The following is a 23,226-nucleotide window of genomic DNA, read 5'->3' on the forward strand; positions in this document are numbered from 1 at the left end:
AGGCTTGCGTGCGTTAGCGCGCTCGCGTGTGGGTAGGTGAACAGTGCATTCAGAACCTCTGTGGATCCACGTGACTCGGGAAATTTCCGGGCACCGTCTGGAGGATCCTCCGGGTCCCCGGCAAATTATACAGAGCGCGCATGGCTTCACTAAGTCCCGGTTTAGGCTCCGTATAACGGCCCTCGCCGCAGAACACGGAAAGTTTTTGACATGGACGACAGTCTGACCTGGAACTGAAAATTTACAGATCAATTAAACCGGCCACAAAGCCAAACACTGAGTGCATAAAAACTCGCAAATCGTTACGCGTAGGAGTGGTGTGTTTACGAATGGCGTGATGTAATCACCACTCATAAAATCTGAAAAGAGAAGGGCCGAGTGTTCAGCTCAGCATATTATCAACGCCTCGGCTTTCCTCTTGTGTGAAAGTTTCTTTAAAATGTCGTCCTATAGGCCTTATCATACATACACGTTGTTCACGCACGCACTTGCCTTGCGATACGACATTAAGGTGTGGTCTCATTCTGCGGTGCTTCTAGTCGGAAGTTGCACGGATACAGTGCTGGGTGCCACGCATGCCCATAGGCAGAGCGTCAGCATCTATCTCCTCAGAGGAGATGACGCGGGCACCGCTCCTGTTCCCCCAAACTATGGCCACGCTGCCAACGGCCATAATTTGCACCACCAGCGAAAGCGGACTTGTAGGTCCTTCAAGCAGTTCATTGTACCTGCCGCGATACAGACTGCACAGAACAATTTCCTGTCCACTGGTACGCAGAGCCATACATTTTCACTGCTTTCCACTGCGACCGGAATCTGTTTGTCAGTGCTTGGTCAGATGGCTCCGGCTTCATTTTACTTATTGAAAGTCAGACTGAGCGGGACAGTGTGACAGAAATTCAAATCCGGTGCATTAGCTGACTTTGGAAGATAAGCACATGATAAACGGAAATGATTAACAGGGACACCAATTCACCTCATGTCCCTGTAATCTTTTCCGTTTCGCATGTGCTTATCTTCAAAAGTCAGCGAATGCAAGTGACTAGAATTTCTGCCGCACTTTCCTGCTCAGTGCACGTTAAAAAAAAAACCAGGCGCTCTAAATTTCCGGAGCCCTTCACTACGGCGTCCCTCATAGTCTGAGTCGCTTTAGGACTTTAAACCCCTATAAAGCAAACCAAACCATTTACCTCATGTGTTGGGGTGCGATAGTATTAGACGATATTGATCCCTATGACAGAACTGGCATCACTTTCCTCCAGCCAATGGGAATTATCCGCTCTAGTGACGTCAATTTCTGCGAGCCAATCAGAACTTGCCGCTCGGGTGGTGTCGCTTCCGTCGAGCCGAGGGGTAAATTTTACGACCGACAACGCTTTTTTTTTCCCGATCAGGATTTTAATGCAGTGAAAATAAATGCAGGGACCAGTGAAGCACATCTGTTAGCTAGCGCTGTTGGTTTGAAAACGAGTAGAGACATTCTTAATCTTATTTCTGCACGTATGCGAGAGGTATCAAGGGTCTGAAGGTCGAGGCTTCAGAGACGCATCGGATTTTTCAGCATTGCTAGTGAAGCAGTGTTTTGACAGTAAAAAGTGCGCAAACTCAGTATTCGGCGGTAGAGCTGAAAGATATGGACGCAGTAAGCGCAACGACTGAACCGGTAGGCCAATTTGATATGAGCATTGACAAGCAGCTTTTTATTTCAGAAATGATGCAGATATGCAGTCACGGGTAAAATCAAGGGGCTGTGCAAGGAGAGGCGAAAGCGTTTCATCACATACCGCAGCTGTAAAACAGAATGGTTGCTTGCTGGGCTAGTTGGTTCATCCTAGATTAGACGGCAGCAGGAATAACAGTACGGAAGGGACAACGAAACAGGAAGTCGGCGTTTCTTGCTCTCCCTGGCGTCGTCCCTTCCTTGATGTAATTCGCGCTGCCGTATAATGAACTGTAAAATAGAATCAGCAGTATCAGACGATGGACTGTGCATATAAAATATGAAAACCAAACGCACTGCGTGCGAAGTCGGCTTCACAACCATTGTCATGACAATGAATAAAAAATATCGCACAATAGCGCACGTCAGTAGATAGAGGGTGCATAAGCGGAGTTCATGGCATCCCCAGTCTAAGCAAACAATCATAAAAAAGAACAGAAGAAAGCGCCCCATCTCTGTGGCCTCATCAAATCGTCGGCCACAAGTTCTGGCAGCTGTAACACGACGATAATAGTTACCAGGACTGCAAGCGGTATGTGGCTGATAAGCAGCGTATTTGCAAGCCAGGATAGCATGGTGCCGATGGTCCGAGGAAGCTTAAGGAAGAGTTCGTTGACGAGCTCGGCGACCTCATACAACGGGACCATCGCGGGCAACGGTGCCGCGGTGATGAGGCGCCGATAGGCTTCGCATTCTTCGAGGTCGTCATCACTCACGCTGGTCCAGGGAAACTCGTAGCCTTGATGGCAGTCTGGCGGTAGCTGCCAATACGCTTTCAAATACGCAATGTAGGTGGCCTTCTGCCGTGTCTTCCAATATGCCCAAAGCAAGCAGAATGATAGCAAGAGGCCATAGTGGAGCCTCCATTCAGGGTGACGGCGCCAGAAGTGCAACGCTATGACTGATCCCAAGAGAAAGCAGAGGAACGGTTCGAGCTCGATGTAGTCTTCGGCTTCCATGTCTGCCTGGTCCACGTACACGATCGAAGAACGCGGCTCCGGGTCTGCCATTGTCTCGCCTTCAGAATGCTGGGCTAGCCAGTCGACGTGATTCTTGGTGCCGTTGGGTTCGAAATGTGTGGGATGCCACCACGAACACCGTATTTGTGCTGTCATGGCTATCGTTTCGCATTCTGTTGTCAAAAAAAGAAAAGAATAAAAAATGTTGTGAAGTGCTGTAGAGCTTAATGGGGCTTTATCATTTTGAAGCAGATAAGCTTGTCGTGCCCGCTTTTCAGACAATCTCGATTACAGCCGAATACAACTCGAGATTACAAATCAAGCATGTGTTAGCACAAAAACGGACCCAAAGTCAACGACTCACTGCTTAAGGAGGGGCCAAACTTTGCATAAATGGAATATTTTAACACTTTTATTTACTAGGATGGTTAAGCAAAGTTTTCCAACTGCTGTCAGCATCGGCCATCACGGTTGTAGTAAGACTCCCCTGACATATCAGGAAGGTGTTAGTACGCCATGTTTTTTACCACAATGTAAGGCTAAGGGGAAACTTACGCTTAGAATTCTTAGTTGTATTCCGGCTCAGTAGCTGAGCGCTCTAACCACTGACGCACCGTGGCTCGTAAAAAAAAGCCGGAAATGAAGAAGCAGTAGCAGAGACTGACCATAGCTGAAAAGAAAAAGGGCTTCGAAACTTTCCGCACCAGGCGTTCCAAGTACCCATGGTGCCAAATCTTCCACTACGGCCACATTTGTTCAAGTGTAACCATACCAGCAGAAGTAGGCGGTAGGACAGTTCGAAAAGATAGCGGGAAGCTATCTCGGGTGACGAAAGATCTGATTAAGAAGCGCCAAAACATGAGGGCATCTAACCCTACCGATAGAATAGAACTAACGGAGCTATCAAAGTTAATAAGCGCAAGGTAGCCGACATAAGGAAGTTTAATATGGAGAGAATCGAGCATGCTATAATGAACGGAGGTAGCCTAAAAACAGTGAAGAGGAAACTAGGCATAGGTAAAAACCAGATTTATGCATTAAGAGACAAGCAGGGCAATGTCATTAGCAATATGGATAAGATAGTTAACGTAGCCGAAGAGTTCTACACAGACCTGTACAGTAGCCAATGTAATCATAGCGTTAATGAGGAAGACAGCAGTGCACAGCAATGCGTCATCCCGCCAGTAACGAAAGATGAAGTAAAGAAAGCTAGCCTTAGAAGCAATGAAAAGGGGAAAAGCAGCTGGGGAGGATCAGGTAACAGCAGATCTGTTGAAGGATGGAGGGGACATCGTGCTAGAAAAACTAGCCACACTGTATACGCAATGCCTTATGACCTCGACTGTACCAGAAGCTTGGAAGAATGCAAACATTATCTTAATTCATAAGAAGAGAGACGCCAAGGACTTGAAAAATTACAGGCCGATCAGCTTACTATCCGCTGCCTACAAAGTATTTACTAAGGTAATCGCTAATAGAGTCAGGGCAACGTTAGACTTTAATGAACCAAATTATCAGACAGGCTTTCGTAAAGGATATTCCACAATAGGTCATATTCACACTATCAATCAGGTGATAGAGAAATGCGCAGAATATAGCCAACCTCTATATATAGCTTTCATTGATTACGAGAAAGCATTCGACTCAGTGGAAACCTCAGCAGTCATACAGGCATTGCGTAATCAGGGGATAGAAGAGCCTTATGTTAAAATACTGGAAGATATATATAGCAACTGCACAGCTACTATAGTCCTCCATAAAGTCAGCAATAAAATTCCAATAAGGAAGGGCGTCAGGCAAGGAGACACGATCTCGCCAATGCTGTTCACCGCATGTTTACAGGAGGTATTTCGAGGCCTGAATTGGGAACAGTTGGGAATAAGAATAAATGGAGAATACCTAAATAATCTGCGATTTGCTGATGGCATTGCCTTGCTGAGTCACTCAGGAGGTGAACTGCAAATCATGATCAATGAGTTAGACAGGCAGAGCAGATCGATTGATTCTAAATATTAACATGAAGAAAACCAAGGTAATATTGAACAGCCTAGCAAAGGAACAACAGTTCACAATTGGCAGCGAGAGCCTAGAAATTGTGACGGAATACGTCTACTTAGGGCAGGTAGTGACAGCTGATCCGGATCATGAGAGGGAGATAACTAGAAGGATAAGAATGGGGTGGAGTGCATATGGCAAATTCTCGCCGATCATGAGTGGCAGTTTACCAATTTCCCTCAAGAGGAAAGTGTAGAACAGCATAAACTTGCCGGTACTCACCTACCTGGCAGAAATGTGGAGGCTAACGAAAAGAGTTCAGCTTAAGTTAAGGACAACGCAGCGAGCCATGGAAAGAAAAATGATAGGTGTAACGTTAAGAGATCGGAAGCGGGCAGAGTTGGTGAGGGAACAAACACCGGTTAATGACATCATAGTCAAAATCAAGAGAAAGAAATGGGCTTGGGCAGGGCATGTAATGCGAAGGTAAGATAAGCGCTGGTCCTTAAGGGTAACGGAGTGGATTCCAAGAGAAAGTAAGCGTAGCAGGGGGCGGCAGAAGGTTAGGTGGGCGGATGAGATTAAGAAGTTTGTAGGCAAAGGGTGGATGCAGCTGGCAAAGGATAGGGTTAATTGGAGAGACATGGGAGAGGCCTTTGCCCTGCAGTGGGTGTAGTAAGGCTGATGATGATGATGATGAACCATACAGTACTATATGAAGCGGACAGCCTGATTCTGCATGAGTTGTGACGTTGAAGAGAGCTTATGCAGGCATGCAGGTTCGACATTGCCAAAAGGGGCTCTGAAACACCTTACGGATAAAGCACATCAACTCGCTCAATGACTACATATTGTTGTCATGAAAACCTGAGCCAAATGATACACTACTACACGCAGCAGAGGACCCACAATCACGCGCGGAAGTTGACGAGCCCTTCCCGGCGACTTTTTCATGCTCGCACCCTCCTCCGTCGCTCGCATTTACGTATACATATTGTAAGGTGGCTACTGGCCAAATCCTTTCTGACGTCAGGCAGCTACCGCGGTCGCGGCCTATAAGCCGCGTAGCTCCTGCGGGTCAGGAAGCTCTCCCCCGGAGGTGGGGCCGGCGGAAGAGCGCCGACCTTCCAGCGCGCAAAAAGTGACGAGAGGAGATGGAAAGGCGCTACGACGCTGAAATTCAAATTTTGACTGCAGATAGCTGAGCTTCTACACAGCACATTAGAAATTTTCTTGCTTTGGCAGTATTCGTGAACAGGCGTGGTTTGACCTTCCAGCCATACTGCAACTTTATTAGAGCCCGTTTTAAAGCCCCTTTAAATTCTAAATAGGGCAAGCAAAGCTTAGGGATATGAATAAAATTGTGAATTGGAGTTGCGAGCTAGAGATTGTAGCACAAAAAATCAACGGTGCGTGCGATTTCTCTCGTTAGTACTAAGCGTTCGTGCAATGACCAGGCAGAATTGTGCGTTGCAATAATGGCTAAGATACTCTTATTAGCAAGCTTCCACTCCGATCGCACGAAGCGATTGAACAATCAAGAAAAACGTACACGAGAGAATTTCGAGGCCTCGTTAACAGCGTTTTGAGTTGGAACGAAAACAACGCATGACAAAATTTGTCATTTACTAGACTCTGGCGAATTAAGCGCGGTGATTCATGTCTGGTGGTCTTTTTAGGACCCGCATTCCGCGAACATTCGTGGCGCAGATAAGCTTGTCGAGTCCGCTTTTCAGTCAATCTCTATTACAGCTGAATACAACTAAAGATTAGATACAAATCGAACATGTATTTGCACAAAAAAGGAACCAAAATAAGTCACTCACTGCTTTTGGAATTGCCATAATTTGCGTAAAGGGAATATTTGAGCTCTCTTAAAAACTATAATCCTTAAGCTCTCAGCCTCGATCATCAGGGTGCTGGCAAGATTTACTTGAAATATCAGCTAAATGTTTGGCGCCCTCTTTTTCTGACCGCAGAGTGACGCTTTAAGGGCACTCTTGCGGCTGGTATACTTATTCAGGGGTCGCATTCCGGTTCAGCAGCCCAGCGCTCTATTCCCTGAGGCACCACGGCGGGTAAAAGGAATGAAATGCAGAAGCTGTAGCTGTCACTGATTATAGTCGAAAAGAAAATAAGGTTTCCAACTCGCCGCACAAGGTGTTCAATAGCACCAATACGGGCATGCCCTGCTTGTATGCGCGCGTGAATGTGCGTGCGCACGTGCATGCGCAAGCCTGCGTGCATGTGCATGTGAGTGGGCTTGGGTGCGTGCGTGCCTGTGTTCGTGCGTGCGCGTGCGTTTGCGCGCACGCGTATGATTGGTTGAGTGGACAGCACATCCGGAGCCTCTAGCGGATGGAGCTGATTGGGGATATTTCCGGCCACCGTACAGAGATTGCTCCGGTTCCACGACAAATTCTACCGAGCAATGCTTCACCCAGTCCTGGTTTACGCTCCGTGTAGCGGCCCTCGCCGAAGAACTAGCAAACAGCTTTTAACATGGATGACAGGCTGACCTGGCACTGAAAATTTCCAGATCAATTAAAGCGGCCAGAAATTCAAACACTGAGTACATGAAAACCTGCAAATCATCAAGCTTAGGAGTGGTGTGTTTACGAATAGCCTGGTGTAATCAGCACTCATAATATCTGAAACGCCAAGGGTTGGGTGACAAACCGAGCATACCATCTTCGCCTCGGCTTTTCTTGGCTGGGGAAGTTTCTTTAAAATGGCGTCTGTAGGCCTAATCAAATATGCGCGTGGTGTACGTACGCACTTGCCTTGCGAGACGAGAATAAGATGCATTCTGGTTCGCCAGTGCTTCCTGCCGGAAACTGAACGGATAGAGTACAGCGTGGCACACACGTCCATAGGCGGGGCGTCAGCATATATCTCCTCAGAGGTTCGAAAGACACGGGATCGTTCCCGGCCGCGGAGGCAGAATTTCAATGAAGGCGAAATTCTAGAGGCCCGTGTACTGCGCGATGTCAGTGCACGTTAAAGAACCCCAGATGCTCGAAATTTCCGGAGCCCTTCACTACGGCGTCCCTCATAACCTGAGTCGCTTTGGGACGTTAAACCCCACTAAACCATCTCCTCAGCGGAGATGACGCCGGCATCGTTCCTGTTCCCCCAAATTAAGGCCACGCTGCCACCGTGCCAGAATTTCCGCCACCAGCGAAAGCTGACTTGTAGGTTCTTCGAGCTGTTCATTGTTCATGTCGCCATACACACTGCACAACACACTTCCCTGTCCACTGGTACGTAAGCCATAGATACCACCGGAATCAGATATCGAGTGCTTCGTGATAAGGTTCCGGGTTCATTTCGCCTGTAGAAAGTCATACTGAGCGCGAAAGTGCGACAAAGATTCAAATTCCTTGCATTCGCTGACTTTGGAGAATAAGTAAATGCGATACTGAAAAGCTTACAATGCGGAAAGCTGGGCTATGCCTCATGTGTCCTCGATGCGATTGTAAAGAAGAGATTAATGCCTTTACCCGAAATGGAATCACTCCAGCCAATGGGAATTACGCGCCCTGGTGAAGTCACCTTCCACGAGCCAATTAGAACTTTCCGGTGCTCCGGTGGCGTCACTTCGGTCTAGCCGAAGGGTAAATTTTATGACTGACGACGCTTTCTTTTACCGATCAGGATTTTAATGCTATGAAATTAAATGCAGGGGCCAGTGAAGCAGATCTGCTCGCGCCGCCGCAGGTTGGAAACCGAGTCTAGAGATTCTTAATTTTGTTTCTGGAGGTATGCGAGAGGTATCAAGTGTCAAAAGGTAGAGGCTTCAGAGACGCATCGGATTTTTCAGCATTGTTAGTGAAGCAGTGCTTTGACAGGAAAAAGTGCGCTAACTATGTATCCCGCGATTGAGGTGTAAGATACTGGATATAGAGAGCGCAAAGACTGAAAGGGTAGGCAACTAATTTAAGCATTGACTAGCAGCTTTTTATTTCCGAAATGATGCAGATATGTAATCACGGAGAAAATAAAGGCGCTATTCTAGGAAAGGTGAAAGCGTTTCATCACATACCGCAGCTGTAAAACAGAATGGTTGCTTGCTGGGCTAGTTTAGTTGGTTCATCCTGGATTAGACAGTAGCAGGAATAACATTACAGAAGGGACGACGACACAGGAAGTCATCGTTTCTTGCACTCTCTGTTGTCGTCCCTTCATTGATGTTTTCGGCGCTGCCGTAAAATCTACTGTGAAACAGAATCAGCAATATCAGGCGATTGACTGCGCATATAAAATTTGAAAAGCAAACGCACTGTGTACCAAGTCGGCTGGAGAACCGTTGTCATGACAATGAATAAAAAGTGTTGCACAATAGCGCACGTCAGTAGATAGTAGGTGCGTAAGCAGTTTTCCTGGCATCCGCAGGGGAAGCAAACAAACATATCAAAGAACATAACAAATCGTCCCTTCAATGCGGCCTCATCGAATCGTCGGCCACGAGTTCTGGCAGCTGTAACAAGACGATAAGCGTTACCAGGACCGCAAGCGGGATTCGGGTGATGAGCAGTGCAATTGCAAAAAACTGCGGCGCGGTGCCGATGGTCCGAAAGAGGTTGAGGAATAGTTTGTTGACGAGCTCAGCGCCCTGAAACAACGGGTCTATTATGGGCAACGGTGCCGCGGTGATATACAGCTGATAGGCTTCGCATTCTTCGAGGTTGTCATCACTCACGCTGGTCCAGGGAAACTGGTAGTCTTGTTGACACTGGGGCGGTGGCTGCCCATATGTTTTCACATACGCATTGTAGGCGGCTTTCTGCCGTGTATGCCAATATGCCCATTTCAAGCAGAAGGATAACAAGAGGCCATAGGTGGGCCTCCGCTCAGGGTGTCGGTGCCAAAGGAACAACGCGATGACTGATCCCAAGAGGCTCCGTCCGAGTTTCACGTAGTCTTCGACTTCCATGTCTGCCTGGTCCACGTACACGATCGAAGAACGCGGCTCCGGGTCTCCCAATGTCCTCTCTTCAGAGCGCTCGGCTAGTCAGCCGACGTGATTCATCGTGCCGGTAGGGTTGGGAATGCGGGGGATGGCACCATCAACAGCGTATTTGTGCTGTACTGGCTGTCACCTCGCAGACTTTTTCCAGGAAATAAAAAATTTAAAAAATATGTTGCGTGATGTAGAGCTTAATCGGGCGGAATCTAGAGTTAAGCGTAAAGCAAAAACTTGATCATTTCTTGCTTCATCATTTTGACCTCGATAGGCAAGTGTCCAGTCCGCGTCTCAGTCATTCTCGATTAGAGCCGAATACAACTTGAGATTACCAATCGAGCATGTGTTTGCACAAAAACGGACCCAAAGTCAACGACACAGCGCTTTGGGAAGGATCAAAATTTGGGTAAAGGGAATATTTTAGCACTTTTAAGGACTAACCATTAAGCAAAGTTTCCGAAATGCTGTCAGCATCGATCATCACGGTTCTGGTAAGATTCACCTGAAATACCAGCGAAATATTAGTACGACCCGTGTTTCTGACCAGCAGAGTAAGGCTAAGGAGACTCTTGCGCCTGGAATACTTATTCAGGGGGCGTACTCCGGTTCAGCAGCCCAGGGCTCTAACCCTGAGGCACCACGGCGGGAGACAAAAATTGAAATGAAGAAGCAGTCACTGGCTGCAGTCGAAAGGAAAATTTGGTTTGGAAACCCACCGCATGAGGCGTTAATGCGCGCATGATTCTGCATGCGTGCATGCCTGGGCATATACATACGTGTGCATGCGCCCATATTTATACGTGTGAGAAGGCGTGCGTGCGTTCACGCTCGCGTGTGTGGATGGGTGAACAGTGCATCCAGAACCTCTGGGGATCCACGTGACGGCAATTTCCGGGCACCGTCTGGAGGATCCTCCGGGTCCCCGACAAATTATACATAGCGCGCACGGCTTCACTAAGTTCCGGTTTGGGCTCCGTATAACGGACCCCGCCGTAGAACTAGCAAACTGGTTTTGACATGAATAACAGTCTGACCTGTAACTGCAAATTTAATGATCAATTAAAGCCGCCTGAAATCCAAGCACTGAGTGCATAAAAACTAGCAAATCTTTACGGGTAGGAGTGGTGTGTTCTCGAATAGAGTGATGTATTCACCACACAGAACGTGTGAAACACGAAGGCCCGAGTGTCCAGCGCAGCATACCACCTCCGCCTCGGCTTTCCTTTTGTGCGAACGTTTCTTTATAATGTCGTCCTATAGAACTAATCAGATATGCGTGTTGTGCACGTACGCGCTTGCCTTGCGAGATGAGATTAAGATGCGGCCCGATTCGCCAGTGCCTTGGGCCGGATATTGAACGGATTGAGCACTGTGCGACATGCATGTCCATAGGCATAGCGTCAGCATCTATCTCGTCAAGGGAGACGACGCCGGCACCGCTCCTGTTCCCCCAAATTATGGCCACACAGCCAATGTGCCATAATTTCCACCACCAGCGAAAGCTGACTTGTAGGTTCTTCAAGCTGTTCATTGGATGTGCCGCGATACAGACTGCACAACACACTTCGCTGTCCACTGCTACGTAGAGCCATAAATTTTCGCTGCTTTTCGTTACCACCGGAATCGGATTCTCAGTGCTTGGTCAGATAGCTTCGGCCTCATTTTACTTATTGAAAGTCACACTGAGCGGGACAGTGTGACAAATTCAAATCCGGTGCATTAGCTTACTTTGGAGGATAAGCACATCAGAAACAGAAAAGATTAGCAGGGACACCAATTTACCTCATGTCCCTGTAATCTTTTCCGTTGCGCATGTGCTTATCTTCCAAAGTCAGCTAATGCAAGTGACTGGAATTTCTGTCACACTTTCCCGTTCAGTACACTGTAAAGAAACCCAGGCGGTCGAAATTTCCGGAGCCCTTCACTACGGCGTCCCTCATAGTTTGAGTCCCTTTAGGCCGTTAAACCCCTATAAAGCAAACCAAACCATTTACCTCATGTGTTGGGGTGCGATAGCATTAGACGATATTGATCCCTATGACAGAACTGGCATCACTTTCCTAAAGCCAATGGGAATTATACGCCCTAGTGACGTCAATTTCTGCGAGCCAATCAGAACTTGCCGCTCGGGTGGTGTCGCTTCTGTCGAGCCGAAGGGTAAATTTTACGACCGACAATGCTTTTTTTTGTTTTACCGGTCAGGATTTTAATGCTGTGAAAATAAACGCAGGGACCAGCGAAGCACATCTGTTAGATAGCGCCATTGGTTGTAAAACGGGTAGAGACATTCTTAATCTTATTTCTGCACGTATACGAGAGGTATCAAAGATCAAAGTCGAGGCTTCAGAGACGCATCGGATTTTCCAGCATTGCTAGTGAAGCAGTGCTTTGACAGTAAAAAGTGCGTAAACTCAGTATCGGCGATAGAGCTGAAAAATATGGACGCAGAGAGCGCAACGACTGAACCGGTAGGCCAATTTGACATGAGCATTGACAAGCAGCTTTTTATTTCTGAAATGATGCAGATATGTAGTCACGGGTAAAATCAAGGGGCTGTGCTAGGACAGGTCAAAAGCGTTTCATCACATACCGCAGCTGTAAAACAATGGTTGCTTGCTGGGCTAGTTGGTTCATAGTAGAGTAGACTGCAGCAGGAATAACATTACGGAAGGGACGACGAGACACGAAGTCGTCGTTTCTTGCACTCTACGTCGTTGTCCCTTCCTCAATTTCATTCGCGCTGCCGTGTAATCTCGTTAAAACAGAGGCAGCAATATCAGGCGATAGACTGCGCAGATAAAATATGAAAAGCAAACGCACTGTGCACCTAGTCGGCTTGACAAGCGTTGTCATGACAAAGAATAAAAAAGTATCGACAATAGAATGAGGAAAACCAGCGAAAAGGACGCATTCACAAGGAGGAGAAGTACACAGGACAACGCGTTGTCCTGTGTACTTCTCCTCCTTGTGAATGCGTCCTTTTCGCTGGTTTTCCTCATACCATGCACCAACTGGCCCAACAAGCTACGCTTCTTCAATCGACAATAGAGCACGTCAGTAGATAGTAGGTGCGCAAGGGGAGTTGCGGGCACCCGTAGTCGAAACAAACGAACAAAAAACCCATCGCCAAGCGTCCCTTCAGTGCGGCCTCATGAAGTCGTCGGTCAGTTCTGGCAGCTGTAACACGAAGGTCAACAATAACAGGATCGCAAACGAGGTACGAGCGAGCAGCACAAATGCGAACCAGTATAGCGCGGTGCCGATGGTCCGAAGCAGATCGAGGATGACTTCGTGGACGAGCTCAGCGACCTCAAACAACGGGTCCTTCATGAGCAACGGTACCGTGGCGATGAGGCGCCAATAGGCTTCGCATTCTTCGAGGTTGTCCTCACTCATGCTGGCCCAGGGAAACTGGTAGCCTTGATGACAATGGGGCGGTGGCTGCCCGTACGTTCTCACGTAAGCTTTGTAGGCGACCTTCTGCCGTGTCTGCCAGTATGCCCAATGCAAGCAGAAGGATAACAAGAGCCCATAGGTGAGCCTCCGTACAGGGCGTCGGTGCCAGTGGAAAAATGCGATGACTGATCCCAAGACAAGGTAGAGGAGTGGCTCGAGCTCGACGTAGTTTTCTTCCAAGCCTTCCTGGTCGACGTGCACGATGGATGAATGCGGCTCCGGGTCTGCCGTTTTCCTGTCGTCAGAGTGCTGGGCTAGCCAGTCGACGTGATTCATCGTGCTGGTTGGGTTCGGAATGCCAAGGATGTCACCACGAACACCGTATTTATGCTGTACTGCTATCGCATCGCCGTCTGTTGTAACAAAAAAAATAATGAGTGCTGCAAAGTGATGCGCAGGTTAATCGGACAAAATTCAGAGTTGAGCGCATGGTGAAAATGTGATTTTTTTTGCTTCATCACTTTGACGTCGATTAGCTTTTCGAGTCCGCTTGTCAGTCAGTTCTCGATTACAGCCGAATTCAAGACGAGATAACAAATCGTACGTGCGTTTGCGCAAAATGGGACCCAAAATGAACGACTCACTATTTTAGCAAGTGCAGAATCTATATAGAAGGAATATTTTACTGCTTTTAAGCTCTATCATCGTTAAAGAAAGTTTCGAAATACTCTGTACATCGGCGATCAAGATGCTGGTAAGATCCACATGACATGAGCATTATACTAGTACGCCCTGTGTTTTTGACCGCGGAGTGATGCTAAGGGCGCATTTGTGCCAACGGAATACTTATTCAGGCGTCAGAAGAAATTTACTATTTTAGGTGGCGCTAACCACCACCCGAACTCAGTGATGGCAATTGAAATCGACCAATTCAGCGGTATGATTAGGCTTAGTGAGGCAGCGATCAGCCAATTGCCAACAACCGACGGCACATTATTGAGTCTGCCGTGCAGGTCACAGCTCTGCTTTCTGCGCTAAAGATGCGTACAGGTACAAGCAGAAAAAATGATAAACAATTAGGGAAAGAAGTTCTAAAGCGGGCGATCGCGCGTCTGCGGTTCTGAAAAACAGGTCAGCGTTACACTGATGATTATACCGAAAAATTAGAGCGCTGCGGACTGTACCGTTTAGGAAGAGGCACCGAGATTCTAACCCTGTACCTCCCTCACGTGCGCCTTTTGTATAATTTACTCCTCCCAAGAACGCAACGCGCGTGCTTCGACTCATGAACATCGCTGTGGTCATTGATTGCAATCAAAATTTCGAGAATGACGCTATGCAACATATTCGATAGTTGATGAACCACAGGCGTGCGATCGGCACGTAATGACGTTCGATTTCATGTTGTTTGCAATCTGTAAATTAGGCGATAGAAGCAGCAAAACTGACGGGGTGCAATCGCACCCACAGTTGGTGCGCCTGCGTTTGAAGAGCAACGGAATGACCTCGATCGGCGAGACAAGCCGAGATCGCTTGACTGAAGAGGCGATGCCGATGTCACTGCACTTCTAAGGCAGGCTGTATGAGCACTTCGTTGGAAGCTATTCAGACCGTGACGAAAAAAAAAGATCCCGCAGACGCTGCCGACAATCAGGCGAAAAGCTAACGCTAACACAACGGCTTCAGGCGCCATTTGTAGCCACGACAGACGGGGTGTTCGCCTGACTAACTCTGGGGCAATGTCGGAAACAGGCCCCCCCATCTGACGAGAATTTTCGCAACCCGGAGAAGATGACCTGCTGGATTTCCTAACGGTTCCTCCCACCGATTCTGCACTTTGAATGCATTAATGCCATTTGGTGTTTTATCACCTATCAGTAGATATGAAAAATATTTGGGAAAATTACACAGCTCGGCACTTCACAGTCATCAGCCACAAGGAGGTTGTCAAGAATCCCATCGAAGAGTTCGAAAACGGAGAGTCCAGCTCGCAGATAGGAGTACAATTCTACCGAGTTCACGTGTTCCGTCGAATTTGGTACTAAGATCGCAGAAAGTACCCCCGAAATTTATCACGGTCGGCCTGGCCAGTTTGGCTGCATTTTTCTAGGACATATGCAATCGAACGTTGGGTCTGATGGCCGTGTACCTGACTTCCGATTCCTGCGCGTCCATTACATCATCGTTTCCATTGCATTCATCACCCACTCTTCTTTCCCTTATTCCATTTTAGCTGTGGTTCAGGCCAAACGCGCGTTAATGAATGAAGCACTATTTATGTACGTGACCGGCAGTTTGGATAAGCCCGTGTAAAGGCAAGTTAAGAAAACGGTATTACAGTTCTGGAATGTTAAAAATTTAAAATGCTGACTTTAATACATGGCGAGCACTTATTTCGGTGCTCGGGCAGAATCGTATGCGCGCCTTCAGCCTGTTGCTATGCGAGCGCTTATGTTCAGAAGAACATGAACAGTCTTCTTTATCAAGATACCGATTATGAACCGCGGCTCAATATCCGGGCGACGGCGAAGCGCGGGAACGTCAGAAAGCTGATGATCAACACAGCTGATCCATATGCTCCGAATCCTAAGACAGTGTTGGTAAACTGCGCATGTTAAAAGGGGCGTGATATTATATGTAATTTGAAAAACGTACACGTGCGCTTTTTTTAGTTGTTGGTGTTTCAACATGTCTGCAATTTCCTTCTTAGAAAATCTACAAAACCAAGGAGAGTCCGTTTGAGGACCGTAGCATATTCATTTCGCAGAACGAAAGAATGAACTAAGATGGCACGAAATTCCTGGCAATATCGAGGGTGTTCTTGTGTACACCTATCCTTTTCGCAGTAAAAACTGTCCCGGTAAATATAGCCTGTTTTCGTATTTAGTGTGCATACAACTTTTTATATTTGCCACCGTGGGGGCCCCCAATTCACCTGCTACTGTTCTTTGTCCAGAAGCGTCCCGGCCGGTGAATTTCACAAACAGAGCATACAGTGTATGTGTGGTAGAGTTAAAATCGCATGTGCGCGCTCAGTCAAGTTTGTAAACTTAGAAGGGCTATATACCTCGTGTTTAGACTCAAACGTGGAAGTAGTCTTGTCACAGCCGGCCTAGACATCCCCCCCCCCCTTGTCCTTTATTTTTTGTTTAGTGCCGAAGCGCTACTTCAGGTCGTTTAACCGGCTCACCCAGTTTGCGTGAAGGTTGACGTTGAAGGTGACCTTGTAAAAACCTAGAATGTCAACCGCTCCTTCAGAAATAAAATAAATATTGCCGAGACTGGGTTTCTAAACCGCAAAGGCGCGAACAGACCAGCTTCGATGGCCACTGCGTGAAGGCAATATACGATATCGCCGCAGCAAATCACCCCTCATGGTTAACTGCAACACCCTCTCGCGCTGTGCATTGCGCATCTTCATTAACTTCCATCTTCTCTGCGAACAGATCAGTAACCTTCATCAGAGCTTAACTTGACTAACATCGTCGTCAGACGAGCGAACAACCCAGGAAAGCAAAAGTATGACCCAGCCACACTAAACATAAGCTTTCGCATGTCTGCTAGGTTTAATTACGTTAAAATACTAAACCTTTCTTTCTAGTCTCCTGCTGTCGCTTTCAATTGTGTACAACGAGTTATATTTACGATTTCGCTCCTCCACGATTCCGTATTCCTGAATCAAGTCAATAAATCGCCTTGCAATAAAAAGTTTGCACAACAATTCTTAATTTAGCGATAGTGCTCAAACATACGGGAAGTAAGCGCAGAGACAGAACGGTTACATGGTGACCGCACAACAGCTGATAGCAGCTTTTTTATTCAACAAATTCTTAAAAAAGGATCACTGTGCAAAAAGAGAGGCCGTGTACATTGATGACGGTGAATCAAGATGAAGCTGCAGACATAATTAGAGACAAATGGCGATGAAATGGGCGGTGAAATGCGAAAAACGTAAATGTAATGTGCACCAAGGAGCCTGAGAACTCTTGTCACGATGAGAAATTAAAACAAAAAGTACCGCACAATAGAGCACGTCAGTTGCACAGGACGTATGCAGGGCCATTTTGGGGCGCCAGGAAGTGAAACATCAGAAAAAAAAGAACCACATCATCGGTCGTCTGTCTACCGCGGCTTCATCAAGCTGTCGCACAGGTGCTCCGCCAGCGAGACGACGGGGCCCAGAGTTACCTGCCTCGCAAGGAACACGGGGATAGCAAGCGGGTTAACAGACACGTACAGCGCGATGCCGATGTTCCGATGCAAGACGAGGAAGACTTGTCTGACGACGTCAGCGACCACGAACAATGGTTGAACCACGAGCAACGGCGATGCCGCGGTGACTCACGAATAGGCCTCGCATTCTTCGAACCTGCCGTCGCTCATTCTGGTCCGGATAAACTTGTAGCCTTGCTGCCGATCTGGCGGAGGCTGCCCCGGTATACATTCTCACGGAAGCATGGCAGGCGGCCACCTGCCGTTGGTGCTGACATGACCATACACGAGGTAGAGCATCCCCAGCTTATAACCGAGCCTGAACACAAGGGGTCGCATCAGCGCTAACACCACGACGCCACTGCCAAGAGACGGTAGAGGCACGAGGCTAGTTCGATGTGCCTTTCCTTTATGGCCTCTGCGTGGCTCACGGAAGGGATCGAAAAATTTGCTTCAGGGACGAAAAAGATTGGCCGCTCAAAGTTCTGCCGTAACACCATCGCGTCGGTTACGTTCAGAATGCGGGGAAGGCTGCTACGAACACCGAATTTGTACAGGATACACTGGCTATCGCCTCGTAGCTTGTCACGGTGATCGCGCGAAACGCGTGTGGCAAGATTGCGATTATTTACGCGATAGCGTTAAAGGCCCTCTTACGCCAGTGTTGTGAGCGATAACTAGGGTGGCGTATAGGACCATCCCCGGAGAAGAAAACTAGGTCACGTGACCTTGTGGGGGTCGTCACAACCACCCAACGGACGTGCGAGCAACCTAACCACTCTGGAATGTGGAAGCTATGGTTGGTCGCGGGAGGTTGCTCGGGAATAGATACTTGGGTCGGACGAGACCTGCCGGTTCCAGCACCTGCCATCGCAGAGCAGTGGCGCATCCCTTAACCGCTGCACCAATGCGCAAGGAGTAGTAATATATCACCTTTCCCAGGGACATGCATATGTGAATGTAAAGTTGAGAATTACCAATCCCTCATATATGGGAATTGACTCATTAGCGCTGTCGCCTCATATCCTTAAGGCTTAAGTGTCCCCTCCAGTATGTTTTTTTTTTTGCCTCATCATTTCGGCGTCGATCAGCCTAGTCGAGTTTGCTAGTTAATCAGTTCTCGACTGGAGTCGAATACAACTAAGAAACCAAGCCGCAAATACCACTCAAAGAAGGCCTTCGAGCTAATAGTGTCGTCCCGCTATCATGGCGTTATGGTCAATATTCTTGCATTTGCCTGCGTGGTATCACAGGTGACTGACAGGTGCGAGACGGCTGACGACGACGCCGTGACTTCGCTCAGTTCTAGTTGCGAGATAAATGGTTTTTGTTCAACAGAAACGCTTCCTCGCAGGGCGCCGTTGAACATCCGGTTGATGACGTCGCAAAGTGTTCAAAGGATGTGGTCCTAATCAGAGACCCAGGCATAACGCTTCCAGCTTCCCGGCAACAGTATTTCGTTTCGAAGCAATATCGAGAGATGGCGCACGGTCGGCATCTCGCCTAGGGAGCCTGGATGCGCGCCTCGTCCCCGCTCCGTTCAGGGTGGGGACATTCTTTGAAGGACCTGTTGCCGCCTCGACCGGTTTTCGCAGCCGCTGTCCGCCATTGCCTAGCCCACTCTCCGCGGAGCCAGCACGTGTGAACTTCGCGCGTCCGCCTGGCCGTGGTTTTCGGCACGGAATGCCTGGCTGCTGTGTGCCGTTGTGCACCAACCATTCTAGAAATGGCTGGAATATGTATCACTTTCCGACAGAGCCGAAGAGAAGACTTCTGTGGATCGCAAAAGTCAAGCGTGATAAGTGGCAGCCGACGAAGGGATCATGCGTGTGCAATGTGAGTATTATGAGCTTCGCTTTTGTATTTAAAACTTACTGCCGTGCACGTAATAACCGTGCTCGGAGTCCATCATTTTGTAGTGTGCAAAAGTGTGCTCAGAAGCAGTAGAAATACTGCCATGTGACACGAGCCAGTGTTCCGTGCCTGCATCATCAAACTGTACGATGCCAGCATTTTTATATGGTTCTAAAACACATTAGACGTGAGCCCAGCGCTGAAAGAATTATGCGTTGATGCTCCCGGTTTCGCTCCTTTATAAAGGTATTACAAGCTTCACGCTTTTTTTTTGTGGTTCTGACATTGCCTGCAGGCCCACATTGAAGAGAACAACTTCGAGCAAAATCGTGCCGAAGGCTGGAAAAAGCTGAAACCAAATGCTGTACCAACTGTGTTTCCCTTTCGCGGTAAGTACCGCCAATAATTCGTATCATCGTTGCATGCACCAAATACTCGCCTCTGCATTATTTTGAAGAACTTCACCGGCACTAATGCATTCGAGCTTGCAATCGCTTGCATAGATCTAATTACGACAACGGCCATTCTTGTTTGTACCACCAACTTATTTTGTTTTGTTATTGCAGCTTTGCCCCAGAAAAGGAAGCCACCAAAAGAAAGGATGGGACCTCCGGTGCCATCTGGGGCATGTGAAGGAGAAAGCGTGCCGCCGTGTGAAGATGATGCTTCTGTAACAGCTGGAGTCTCATGGGATAAAAGCAAGGATCCAGCCTCGGGGTTACTGACCAGCAACATCGATCTGCCTCTAGAACAGGACTGCTGCCCAGAAGCAGGCAGCCTCAGCCATTCGCCAAGTGATGGAAGCAATGCGCAAAGAATGCAAGGTTGGTCCCCTGCTGCAATGTCTGGAGAAGATGATCTACAATCTGCTAATATCTCGCACGCAGAGCTAAATAAGCAACTCGCAGATATGAAGAGGAAGTACAATCAACTCCGTGACGCGCACAGCAAGGCAAATGCAACAATTCAATGCCTTAAAAAAAGGTGCAAAAGCTAGAGCGTAATTTGGAAAATCTTGGAAAGCACGTGAAATTTTTGAACAAAGATCAAGTGGAAGCACTTTCTCGAAATAGCAACCAAGGCAACACATGGTCACCAAAAACAATCCGGCAAGCACTGCAGATAAAATTCTCACAGGAACCTCGGGTTACGAAACAATCAGGAAACTCGGATACCCACTTCCATCCAATAGGACTCTTGCGCGTCGCCTCCAAGGCCTGAGTTTTACGCCGGGGATCCTAACTGAGGTGGTTGAATTGCTAAAGATGAAAGCAGAAGGCATGCAGGATGTCGAGAAAGACTGTGCCTTATTCCTCGATGAAATGGAGATCGCTCAAGGATATGAGCTCGATCGGGCTGGAGACGCTGTGTATGGGGGGAAAACCTTGCCTCTAAAGCCAGATGAGCCTGCTCGCCATGCCCTGGTATTCATGGTGGGCGGCCTAACTCAGAGATGGAAGCAAGTAATTGCATACCATTTCACTGGTAGTCACGTAGATGGTCCAACCCTCAAGGAGTGCGTTCTGCAGATTGTTGAACTTTGTGCCGACGTTTCTCTGAGAATCCGCGTCGTGACATCGGACATGGGAGCTTCAAACCGGGCGATGTGGCGAGATCTTGGATTTACGAGTCACAGAAATTCTCGAACACTTTGCTCAATACCACATCCTTTCCTTGAAGGTAAAGAGCTATTTTTTACTGCGGACGCAGCACACGTGCTGAAGAATATCAGGGGCCAGCTTCTGAATTCATCTGTTTTTACTCTTAGTGATGCAACTGTATGTCAACATGGCTTGTCATCTAACGAAGTAAGAATGGGTCATGTACGCGCTGTAGTAGAGTACGACAGTGACAAAGAGCTAAAAGTCGCGCCAAAGCTCTCAGAGGCGCATGTTACTGGGGGTCACTTCACCAAAATGAAAGTGGGAGTAGCTGTGCAGTTCTTCAGAGAGGCTCCTACTGCAATCCGACATTTGGTGAGGCATCAAATTCTGGGTCCAGAAGCGGAGACTACCGCATGGTTCCTCGAGCTGGTATCTAAGTGGTACACAATTATGTCTTCACGACACCCATCAACCGCTCTAAGCCTTGAAAACATGGAGAAATACCATTCAGCCATCGGCACACTTATGTTGGCGCTTGAAACCTTTCAAGGTATGAAAGCAGGTAGCACGCCTCAGTGGAAACCGTCTCAAGCAGGCCTCGTAATATCAACAACAGTCGTTGTTCGACTTCACGATACTCTCCTAAAGAGCGAAGGCTATAAGTTTTTTTTAACTAGCAGGATTCTGCAGGACTGCCTCGAAAACCTATTTTCTGTCGTACGCATAAGGAAGCCGGTTCCGAATGCGTATGATATGAAGTGTGCGTTGAAGCTTATTTGCGTGAGTCAGTTTTTGCACACACCAACGACAACGAACTATGAAGTCGACGATGGCCAATACCTTGTTGACATGCTGTCGAAAGGCCTGAAGGAGCACACCGAAGCCGAAGACATTGACGACGCGGAAATACCTTTCATTGAGGCGCTATCATCAGCTGATTGTGCCATCCTGTTTCACATTGGTGGCTTTCTGGTAAAAAGCATCATCAAAGCGGTTAACTCGTGTGGCCAGTGCAAGGCCGCAGTCTTGGGGTCCAGCAGCAGCGAGCATGCATATTTAACTGCGCTCAAGGAATATGTTTGCGATGGCAACAACCTTCACTATCCGAGCAATGCAGTCATGAGCACTCTACAATCTTGTGAGGAGCATTTCAGGGGAATCACCACTTGGACGGATAACGCGCTCACCATGAAATCACCAGTGCAGGTCGTAACTGCATATCTGAACAAAATGTTGCGACCCAATCTCGAAACTTGCGAGCAGCACAAGGAAGCCGTCCAGAAGATGCTGATCTCAAGCTACGCACGGCTGCGGCTGCGCATACACCTTCGTAAGGTTGGAGCAAGAACAGTCAGTGGAAACGCAAGTAAGACATGTGCAGGAGCAAGCCTGCCGTGAACTCTGGATGGATGGATGGATGGATGGATGGATGGATGGATGGATACGGCTGAACCCTTTACATCGGGCGGTGGTTCAAGCCACCTAGCCATGTCTTGTGAAATTTTACTCCTGTCTTGCTTTTAGCCACCAATCAGATAACCTTCGCTTGGTTACTTCTAACCTCTTAAAATCCACTTTCCCTTCACTATCCCTAAACCCCAATGCCTTGGGTAAGTCAGCCCCGCTGCCTTCCACTGTAGGGTGAAGCCCTTTACAGAAAAGTATCAAGTGTTCAGCCGTTTCCTCCTCCTCTCCGCACGCAATGCACAAAGTGTCTATCTCCTGGTACCTGACTCTATACTTCTTAGTCCGCAAAACTCCAGTCCTGGCCTCAAACAACAAAGAACTTCCCCTACAATTATCATAGATATTTTCTTTGACAATTTCCTGTTTAAAGGTCCGGTATGTTTCTAGTGCCGATTTCGTCAGCATCCCTGTTTTCCACAAAGCTCTCTCTGTTCCTTTAACCTTTTTCTTAACCGATAATTGCTGATTTGCCCCCTTACTGCTGTCCAGATATTTGCTTGTCAATTTTCTAGTTCGCTTTCTCCATTTCGTGTCAACATTCTTTATATACAGGTATCTGAAAACTTTCCTAGCCCACCGCTTTTCCTCCATCCTTCTCAATCGTTCCTCAAATGCTATCTTACTGCTAGCCTCTCTGCTCTCGAAAGACGCCCATCCCATATCACCCTGTACCCCCTGATTTGGTGTATTGCCATGTGCTCCCAAAGCTAACCTCCCTACTCCCCGTTGCCTAATTTCCAGCCTTGCTTGAACATCTGGCCTCATACACAGGACCGCATTCCCGAAGGTCAGGCTAGGGACCATCACCCCTTTCCAGATCCCTCTTACCACCTCATACCTATTGTAATTCCACAGTGCCCTATTTTTCATGACAGCTGCATTCCTACTAGCTTTATTCATTACATATTTTTCATGCTCTGTCAGATACTCAACACTGTTATTTATCCACACCCCAAGATACTTGTACTCATTCACTACCTTTAGCACGAACTCCTGTATTCTATGCTCGCCGCCCTCTTCATTAAATGTCATGACTGCAGATTTTTCCTTACT

The 23,226-nt window shown here is 47.8% G+C and overlaps 1 pseudogene; it reads left to right on the forward strand.

The window, feature by feature from the left end:
• The first annotated feature begins 18,831 nt into the window (after positions 1-18,831).
• On the forward strand, positions 18,832-22,104 carry LOC144109535 (uncharacterized; annotated as a pseudogene).
• Positions 22,105-23,226: the final 1,122 nt, after the last annotated feature.

The sequence above is a fragment of the Amblyomma americanum genome, chromosome 11 (genome assembly GCF_052857255.1).
Source record: "Amblyomma americanum isolate KBUSLIRL-KWMA chromosome 11, ASM5285725v1, whole genome shotgun sequence".
NCBI classification, from domain to species: Eukaryota; Metazoa; Arthropoda; class Arachnida; order Ixodida; family Ixodidae; genus Amblyomma; species Amblyomma americanum.